Source organism: Octodon degus, unplaced genomic scaffold (assembly GCF_000260255.1).
Source record: "Octodon degus isolate 3935 unplaced genomic scaffold, OctDeg1.0 scaffold00069, whole genome shotgun sequence".
NCBI lineage: Eukaryota > Metazoa > Chordata > Mammalia > Rodentia > Octodontidae > Octodon > Octodon degus.
In genome coordinates this window covers 12156136-12166968 of record NW_004524645.1, presented here as the reverse complement: position 1 = coordinate 12166968, position 10833 = coordinate 12156136, and the positions used below count along the sequence as shown (strand labels likewise).

At 45.3% G+C, this 10833-nt stretch overlaps 1 non-coding gene across 1 annotated transcript; it reads left to right on the top strand.

Moving 5' to 3' along the window:
- Nucleotides 1-10513: 10513 nt before the first annotated feature.
- Trnav-uac lies at nucleotides 10514-10586 on the top strand. The gene has a single exon. It is a non-coding gene; the product is annotated as a tRNA-Val (tRNA).
- Nucleotides 10587-10833: the final 247 nt, after the last annotated feature.

Genomic DNA, 10833 nt, shown 5'->3' with positions numbered 1-10833 from the left:
ACTGTTAGCCTGCAGACAGCCTCTGAGTTAACCCACTAATTGGTTTTGGTTTTTTTATTGTACATAGCCCTCAGACTATGCTCTAACTTTAATCAAAAAAGATCCCAAATACTTACAATCACTAATGAAAGTACACAGATGATTTTGGTTTTGGGGTGTTGTTTTGTTCTGTCTTTTGATTTTGGTGTAATACCTGCACCACTCTTGAATTCTGCCTATCAGACTATGGAGAATAGCTGAGAGGCCGTCTAACTGTGTGCACAATGGACTCCACATGGAAATACATGGTGAGTATTGTGCAAATGGAGGGTGCACCTCATTGCAATGGCCACTAGCAGATGCTATCTTTTAAGTGGGGTGCTACAGAAGTGGGGAGTAGCCAACTATTCTGTGTTTAGTTGCATAGTATCCATGGAAGTGACTTTCAAAACAGGGGCACCTCAAGATAGGTAAGTCAATGGGGGTAACAATGTGTTTTGAGCTGATCTGTTTCTCTGTAGAGTGGCTGTCCATAAAATCTAATCTTTCTCAATGTGATTGTGGTGATTTAAAGATTATACATAGCTGGTCTTGAGAGAAATACCACACAGAGGCCTTCTTCCCTATTAGACAGGCTTTTGCATATCAATCACCCTGCCCCTTCTCCCATCTGCCTTCTATTTTGAATTTAAGAGAGAGGAAACAGGGCCCTAATTAAAATCCAATATCATCCTACATTTGAAAAACAACATCAAGCCATTTTCTTCCATTAGCATCCTAGAACAAAGTAGTCCTTTGGACTAATGTTATTCAAACTTCTTGAGATGAAAGCATGTCATGCCCTCAAAAATAAAAAAAAAATCTATCACACTGTCCAACACTGTGGTTCTTAGAGATACCACAGGCATGGACTAGGACGCACAGCAATCTTTCAGGAGTTGGTGGGCAGATCAAAGGCATTACCAAACCAACATAGGAAACTGCTATAGACAAAAAGGGAGAAAATGATCAATCAGTATGGTTTATATTTTGTCTCCTATAACTGAAACTCCCACCGACCAGTGGCATTAAACAGAAAGGCTAAAAGTACAACAAAGAAACTGAAAGTACTAAACTCAGGCACCTTCCTTCTTCTGGCCAAATACATAGCTTTCTGCTTCGTAACTGTCAACTTATATTCACAAAGTGGCTGATTTACCTCCAGCACCACATGCAATTTCTAGGCAGAAGGTGAAGAACTATGGTCAAAAGGGAGTCATTCCAGTTGAGTCTATTTCCTTTCAAAGAATGAGTTTTGGAAGGGCATATATTCACATACCTCTGATTGGCCAGCCTTGGGTCACTCAATCTGTCCTAGCTCTAAGGAACCTAGGAGATCAAGCTGAACACACTTCAAAATCAAACGAATCCAGCCAGTGTAGTGCAGACATTAAACACAGCCTACGAAGCCAGTTGCCCTAGGTTTAAAACTCAGCTTCCTCATTTACTAGCTGTGTGACTTAGTTATCTGATCATTTTGTGCCTCAGTATCCTTACCTGTAAAACAAGTGTAATAATAGTAACTTTCTCACAGGGTTTATTACGGTTTATGTCTAAAATGTCCCCCAAAACTGCATGTGCTCTAGGTGAGGCTTTTGACAGGTGATGACTGGTTAGAGGAGATGGGTCCCCGGGGGCATGGCCTGGAGGGGCCCATCTTCTTCCTCCTCCTTTGCTGTGTCAGTCTGCTTCTTGCCACCCTGCCATGATCTCTTTCTCCTCTGCCAGGCCCCTCTGCCATGCTGTCTTACCCTTGGAGCCAGCTGACTAGGGCCTGAAACTCCTACAAACCATGAGCTAAGCCAAAATAAACCTTTCCTCCCCTCTTCATAGTTGTGTGAGCAGGTATTGTGTCCCAGCGATGAGCCAGCAAGACAGGGTTCTTATGGAATTAAAGGAACCACAAGTGAGTAAAGATCTTAGAGTATATAGCAAGCACTATACAAGTGTTTGTTTTCTTTATGTTCATTATAAAGTATCTTAGTTACTTTTTCCTTCCTTGCTGGGACAAAATACCCAACACTCAAAATTAAGGAAGGACAGATTTATTTAGCTCAGTTTGTGGAGGTTTCAGTCCATATTCAGCTGGCTCCAAGGCCACAGCAGAGGGCAGTGGTTCATGGTGGCAGAAAACTGCTCAGAGCAAAGCCAATAAGGAGGAACAGGGGCAGCAGTGGCAGAGACAAGCCTCTCACCTTTCCTTCTATTGCTTTCAGGTTATCTCTCCCAGGGTGTGTGTAGCACACACCCATAGTCCCAGCAATACTCAGACTCATAATCCCAGCCTTGGCTCATGCATTAATCACAAACTCTGGAACTGTACTCCAAAGACTGCATGAGGCTTTGGGGGGACAGTTAGACACAAACCGTAACATGGAGGAAAATAATGGATATTGGATATGCAACTAGCAATAGCTGCCACAGATATGCTGCCCATCCTAATGACTGCACCCATCCTGGTTACTGTATCACATGTGAGCAACTGCTGTGCTATATTTGAAAACTGCTGGGAACTCGAAGCCTTATTGTACCACAAGTGGCCATTCCCATGAGCATCAGCCCCATCCTTATTTACTGGGAACTGAAAATAAAAATTTTCACATGCAAGAGCAGGCACCACACTGTGTGGATGCCTATCCATTTTATACACAGATGGTTACAACTCTCTGTTCCAAAGTGTCAGTAAAGCCATCACAGCTGGCCTAAGCAGAACTGGGAATGTGTTCCTCAAATAACTGAAAGGTCAGCGAGATGTGGTAGTGTATGCCTGTAATCCCAGTTTCTTGGAAGGATAAGGCAGGGAGATTGAAAGTTCAAGACCATCCTGGGCAACTTAGTGAGGCCCTGTCTCAAAATAATTTTTTTCTTAAAATCTCATTGCTATAGGGCGTTTTCCTGGTATGCAGATGGTCATGGGTAAATCCCCAATATTGAGAAACAAACAAACAAACAAAACACTGTTGTGGCTTGACCTGATCAAGGACTTAAATGGCAGCACTCAGCTGTTCTATTTCTCATTTTAAGCCTATGGAATTTACTCCATTCCCAGGCGCCACGCAGGTAGTGGGGGTATTGCATGCCTTGCAGTTACCCACTCTCTTCAGGACCTCTTCCCTAGGTCTTGCTAATTCCTCACCCTTGACTCCTAGCCTCCAGCCCCCTCAAAGTAGAGCCAAGAAAACTGCTTTCCCGGTCTTTCTTACAGCAAGAGTATAGGCATGTAAGCCCAGCTCTGCCAGAGACTGCTGTTCAGAAGAGGGCGGCAGGATGAAAGGCATGGAATGCTGCTTCTGACAAGGCTAGTTACAAAGGTGTCCAGTTTGCAGATAGCAGTAAAGACTCTGGACTCCGTCACTGATTCAAATTGCTACATCTGTACTCGGAGGAGGCAGCAGTGGATGTCTGTGTTGTACAGTCCTTTAGTGAGATATGGACATTGTCATTCCTGGCTTTGGAGTCCCCAAGGCCTTCTCAGAGGTCCTGGGAGACACCTAATAATTTTAATGAACACATTCTCTTCTTAAACTAGTGGGCATGTTGAAGACCCTTATGAGATGTTATGCTAAACAACCCCAAGTTTTAGTAACTAACAATAATGAAAGAACTTTTCATCTCCGTTCCACAGCCAGTGCTGATAGGTCACGGTTCTGCAATATGAAGTCTTCCCTCTAACACTCAGGTCTGTCTGGTCTAGGACACTGCAGGTCCCATAGCAAAAGGAACAACAGAAGGAGTAAAACACAGTGACACTTACGCTTTGGTTGGTAAGTGATACCCATCACTTCTGCCCACATTCAAGCAGCCAAAGTAGGCTAGCAGTGCTAGGACAATCCCACATGAGCCAGCCTGGAGGTATAGTTCAGTGGTACAGCACATACCCAGCGTGCATGAGGTTCTGGGTTTAATCGCCACCACTTTAAAATAAAAAAAAAAGGAAAACAAATCTTACTTTAAACAGGAAGGTTCTGATACAATGCAATGGTAAGGTGGCAGCAGAACTTCCAGCTTCTGGACCGGGTCACATCCAAGTCCAGGATGAACAAGGAAATGTCTCTTCTCAGGATTTCATGCAAAAGCCCCAAGATTAGCTCTGATTTGAACTGTGTGGCCTGATCCAAATCACCCTCATACTAATGAATTTATTCAGGATAAATTTACTGAGCATTCAGTATGTGCTACCAATTATGTAGGCTCAGCGGACTAGTGCAACAAGGAAAATCAAATCCATGCCCTCATGGAGTTTTGGGTCTAGGACTAGTGAAGGATGGTTGGGATGTACAATTGACAATGTGATAAACATCTAGATATTTAGTGCAAACTGTGGCAGAAAAAAGTAAGCAGGAAAGGGGGATAGCTGAGTCTCAGGTGAATGGAAAAGGTTAATGCATTTTCTATAGGGCAATCAGGAAAGGGCTCATTGAAAGAAGATATGTGGGTAAATGTCTGCATAATACAACAGAGTGGCAATGGGCCCATCTGAAAGAAAGGGTACACAAAGCTGGGGAACAGCAGGCAAAAGCCCCAAGGTAAGTGAGGCCTAGTGCAATGCAAGAACTGCAAACAGGGGCTGGGGAGATAGTTCATCTGTCTAAATGCCTGCCTGGAAAGCATACGGACCTGGGTTCGATACCCAGTGCTGTGCTGGCTCCGGAACTCGAGGCATGCTGTGCCCATCCCAAAACCAGGCGTGGTGGCGCTCACCTGTAATCCCAGCACTGAGGACACTCAGACAAGAAGATCACTATGAGTCTGTGCTGCATAATGAGCCCCTTTATCAAATAAATAAATAATTTTTTAAAAAAGCAAACAAAAAACAGTGGCTGAGTAATATGATATGTAATCACAGACCTAAAGAGTGGGATGCTACTGAATTGGAACTTTTATTCTAGTTAAGGTGAGAAGCCACTGAAGGGCTTCTGAACAAAGGCCTGACAAAATCTGACTTGGTTTTGTTTTGTGTGTGTGTGTGTGTGTGTGTGTGTGTGTGTGTGTGTGGTACTGGAGACTGAACTGGGACCTTCACACTGAGCTACATGCCTAGCCCTTTTTTATTTTTGCTTTTGAGATAGGATCACACTAAATTGCCCAGGTTGGACTGGAACTTGCAACCTTCTGCCTTAGTTTCCCAGAGTACAAAGACTGCAGGCGTCACCACCTTGCCCACCCTCACTTGAATTTTAAAAAGACCACTCTGACTCCTCTGTGAATAGTGTTCAGAAGCTGCAAGGCCAGCCTGGGAGGCTGTCGCCAAGTATCCAGGTGGTTTTGATTGAGGTGGTAACAAGTAGATGGTAGAAAGCCACTAGGTCCTAAATAGATTTTGAAGGTGGTGCCAATGGATTTCCTAGTGAGAGTACATGTGAGGTACAGAAAGAAGAATCAAGTATGATTTTAAGTTTTAGGTGTAAATGACTAAAAATAAAGTTGCCATTACCTGAAAGAACAAAGCCCAAGGAACACATTTAGGGGATGGAAGGAAGGAATTTAAATGCAGACCTAATGCATTTGAGATGCCTATTAGACAGCTTAATGGAGGTGTTAAATATGCAGGTTTGGAGTTCAGGAGAAAAGTCTGGTCTGGAGAGATACATTTGGAATCATCTAGGTTAAGATGCTATTTAAAGCCATTAGAGTGAATGAGGTCATCAGAGTGGCGAGAATGAACAGAAAACTCCAAGGACTAAGATTCCAGGAGCAGCTATAGTTAATGGTCAATGAGAGGAGGAGCCAGCAAAGGTGCTGGAGAGGGGGTAACCACTGAGGTAGGAGACAAATGCAGAAGAAGGTGGCACCCTAAAAGGTAAGAGAAAAGTGTTTCAAAACAAGGGTTGAAATGCTGCTAATTGGTTGAATAAAATAAGAAATTAGTCTGGGTCACAATGGGAAATCGCTGGTGATGGAGACCTGAGGAATTTTGGTGGAACAGTAGGAGCAAATACCAACATAGGGAGTGGAACTTCAGAGGATATTAAACACAAACTGAAGAGTTTTGCTATAAAGCTGAGCAGATATCCAGGTATGTGGTACACACCTGTAATCCCAGCACTCAGGAGGCTGAGGCAGGAGGATTGCTTTGAGTTCAAGGCCAGCCTGCACTACAAAGTCTCCAAAACAACAACAACAACAAAGAGCAGATGGATGAAAGTAGAGGCAGGAATGGGACTGAGATTATAGTGGTGCCTTGGCTCACGAGTCCTAACCAGGTTCTCTCCAGAGAGTGCCACCTAGCCCCTACAAGTAGGTTTTGGGGGTTGGGTGCCACAGGTATTTACTGAGTAAAGGCCAGGGCTGCTACAAAACATCCTACCACAGAGGAGACAACCCCACATTAGGGTCACCCTGTCCTAGGCCATATGGCTGTGTTGGAGCGACCCTGATGGAGCAGAAGAAGTTTACAGATGCTGGCATGAGTCCGTGTGAAAGTTTTCTTTAGATTGCATCCATTTTTTCACCAAAATAGTAAGAAAGGTCACTGCCTATAACTCAAGTTAGAGGAGGAGGATCAGGAGGGTGAGGCAGATGTCTTAGTTAATTTTTATGTTGCTGTCACGCAATACCTGACACTCACAATTTAAAGGAGAAAAGATTTATCTTGTCTTGTTTTTCTGTTTTTGGAAACATTATTATACTCCAGGCTGGCCTTGAATTCACCAAGCGGTCCAAGTTGACCTCCAATTTGTGACAATCTTCCTGCCTCAGCATCCCTAGGGCTGGGATCACAGGTGAGCACCACCCTGCCTGGCTTGGAAAGCTTTATTTAGGCTCATAGTTTATAGAAGTTTTAGTCCATGGTCAGCTGGCACCAAGGCACAGCTCAAGGCATGGCAGGAAAGAAGCAGAGGCTAATCCACTGTTGAGGAGCACACCCCATGCTCCAACTGCCTCCGCAAAGCCTCACCAACAGGCGCATGAAGCTTTGGGGACATCCCTGTATAAACCATAACAGGAGAGAAGATACAAAACTGTCCTATAGGAGAAGTGGACATAATTCCGGGCTGCAGGGCTCACTTGAGGCAAGGAGTAGCAAACAACGTGAAGCCAGTGGACCAGATGTGTTTTTCTGGGGCCATATTCAGAGACAGAGTAGAGACAGAGTTGACTTTAGTAGATTGTCATTTTGTCAGCAAGTACGAGGAAGCAACAAAGAAGCAGACCTGTGATAACAATGACCACAGGACTCAAGTAAGAAGACAGAGGGCTGTAAGGGACTACAAAAACACAGAAGGCAAAAGGCAACACATATCTATCCCACCAGGGTAGCTTCAAGATAGTTTGAATTATGACAAGCCACAAAAGAGGAAAGGTAATGACACAATTTTCCTAGTAAATACTACTCAGTACTCACTGAAGGACAAAATACGATAGTCTCTAAATGAAATCAGGTAAATTTGGCTTCCCAATTAAGCTCAGTGTTTAGGGCTGTGATTCCTTAAGTCAATTCAAGCTAAAGAACAAGTCTTAGCTCAGGTCAGTGAAGCTAAAGACCAAGTCAGAAGTACTAGACATCTGAGAAATCAGAGGACCCAAAAAGTTTGAAATGGCTAATAATAATTTAGTAGTTTGTTTGCATATTTTTCTAACAGTTGTTCAGATGCTTGTGGATATACCTAAGGGGGTACTCACTGGAGTGAGTACCGAGTGTCACAAATAGAACCAAAGTACCAGGTGAGACTGCGGCCACTGAGGCATTACCCCAACGCCCCAGATCTCAACGGCTTCAGGTGAGTCAGCAACAGTTGTTTCTAGCCAACTCATGGTTCCTCCCACTAAAGACTTTGTTTAAAAACTGCAAGAATTTTTAAAAAAGGTATGCATTTCCTCATTAGGTATGCATACAAAATATGACATCAACACCACTTTTAGAGGAACATCATGTAGCCTTTATAGACTTGAGCTTTGTACAATCACTGAGGTATCAGCAGACTGAAATTCATCCCTGCTCTTCCATCCTTACCTGAATGATCATAGACAAGGCAATGTAATTCTTCCACTGAAAAATGGTGATAGTAATATTTACCCCAAACTGAGTGTGGTGCTATATTATCCCAGTACTCAGGAGGCTGAGGCAGAAGGATCACAAGTTGAAGGTCATCCTGGCCTACATAGGAATTTCAAGGCCAAGGCTACCATGTACTACACACTAAGACCTTATCTCAAAACAAAAACCCCTCATCCATGACTACCTCACAAGGCTGATGCCCAGGAATAACTGAACCATATTGTATTTTACTAATAATGGACATTGTGACTACACTTTGAGAGGGGCAGGGAGTCTCCCCTTCTGACTTCTCACTAAAGTCTTCCCTTTGGTCAAACCAGAGAAAATAGGCAGAAACATCTGTTATACACACTAGATGGACGCCATATTCTTTCCTGCATGGAGTATAAGTGTGGGAACTTGGCCAAATGTGGCACTTTGCACACCACCCTGAAAGCAAGGGCAGATAGAAAGCTGGAGAGGCAGAAACACATGAAGACACAAACCAAAACACAACTGGTGGGTGTAATTTCAGGGTCAATTCTTCGTAGCCTTGCTTTGGACTGATAAGAGCTTTGAAAGAGGTAGGCTACACTTACCATTGGCTTTCCCATGAGTTATTATGGCTTGCCTACTAGCAGTAAACATGTAGCCTTTATGAATTTGTCTTTTGCTTGATAGCTGGCCACTCATGGTCATCTCATGGCTACCAAGCCAGGCATCAAGTGCTCAAGCGGCCTCTTGAAAAGTATGGACAAAAAGTCAGACCTGTGATGAATTACAGGAAGCTAACTGAAGACATAGGAAACAATTAGAAAACCCAAGCACTGGCTGTGGGCTTGTCTCTTAACAAGTTCCATGGAAATGATCACATGATGGGTAACTGCCTCCATCTTTCTACCTGGAAAATGGGGTAACATTTAGACCCAGAGGTGAGAGCAGGGGTGTTTAGCTCAACTCATGTACTTCACAGAGGAGACTGAGGCTTGAGAGGTGAACAAATGGACTTCAAAAGTTCTCAGCTGCTGCATAGCCACAGCAGATTAAAACCCAGATCATGACTCCCAATTTAGGACTCATTCCCCTATCTATTTCTTCCCGAGGCCTCCTAAGTGAGACAAGACTTGGCTGAGGAAGTTACCTTGGTACCATCAGTACGATTTCTCCACCATCCTGTCAAACTCAGAGGGAAAGGACAACTGTCACCTGCAGATCAAGTCCACCTGAGCTTTTAAGAAACCTGCCCCAAATGGTTTCTAAGGGTATGCACGTTTGAGGGTGGTGAGCAATGCTAGGATGGTGACAATGATTCATCCAGAAGCCCTTGAGATCACAAAATGACAGCCAATGATAGCAAGAAGAGAGACCATGTGGGAGCCCTTTGTGCCTCGGGGCCCAGCGCCTTACCTGAGCCACAGTCCTGGAGGCATGGTGGCAGACTCGGGAGCTGCGATCTACACAATCATGCAGGCTCTGTGCAAGGTTTAATACTCTGCTGTCGCCATTTGAAATTCTTAATAACTTATGAACGCAGGATCTAGCATTTTCATTTTGCCCAGGGCTCCTCAAATGATGTGGCCAGCACTGCCTCCCCCAGCAGCCAAAAAAGTGAAGGGCCCAGGTACACCGCCAGTGCCCCCACCCAGCACAAATGGAACCAAAGGAAAGGCCTGTGATTTTTAGTCCCTTTCTGGCCTCTGAGGGGAAGAATGCTGGGAGAAAATCAGAGGAAGTGGAAACCTGTACCCTCGGGGACCTAGGAACCAGAGCTCCTTCCCACCCTCGAAGGGCAGATACCAGCATAAAAATGGTGCCTTTATTGGACGCAGTTTCGCACGTCGGTTCTCAGCTTTCCAGAGGCTGAGCCAACAGGATGACCACGAGTTCGAGGCCAGCCTGGGCTACCTAGACCTGAGGCCAGCCAGAGGGACATAAGACTTTTTTTTTTTTAAAACGGAACCAGGAGTTGAACTCAGGCCCCTATGCTTGCCAAGCAAGCGCTTATTCTACTGAGCCACCTCCCTGTCCCCCAAAGACTGTCTTTAAATCAACAACAAAAAGGCGCCCCAAGTCTGCGCTGCCTGACTCATCAGTTCCAAGGGGCGCTCCTGCCCTCCCGGCCGAGACTCTGAGGCTCGAGTCCCGGGGGCCGGGCCATCTGCCCGAGGGAACAGCGGGAAAGGACGCTGCCGGAAGGGGCCGCCCCCTCGGAGCGCACTTCTGGCAGTCGGACCACCTCGCAGGCGCGCTGGCTAAATAAAGCTTGGAATCAAGTAATTAGAGGGACAGTGCTCTCAGCCAGGAGGGTGACTGGGTCCCCGGCCCAACGCAGGTAACACTCAGCAGAGAGCCTGAGGCGCTTGGAGAGGGAGCCGTTCGCAGTCCGAAGCCGCACCCGGAACTCCGCGCAGCCGGAGAAAGGCAGGGCGGGGCCCCAGGGAGGGGCGGGGATTGACGGAGGCGCTGGGACTGACGCGATACTATGAAAGGGCTACCAATGAGCAGTGCGTGTACAGAGGTTCCATAGTGTAGTGGTTATCACGTCTGCTTTACACGCAGAAGGTCCTGGGTTCGAGCCCCAGTGGAACCATATTTGAGGGACTTTCACTTTTTAAAATCCACTGAGCATCAGCTTTTAAAAAAAAAGCAGAAGAGTTAGTGTCTGCTTTTGAATTAAAAGTAGTTTTAATACGCTTTTCTGTGAGAAACCAAATGGCAATTATCATCTATCTCTGAAAGTCACAGCTGGACCTGAGAGCCTGGGCGGAGGGAAGAACAATTTGTAGTCTTCGTGGGACACTTGCCCACCTTTCTTGCTGGCTGTGGTCCCCGTGTCC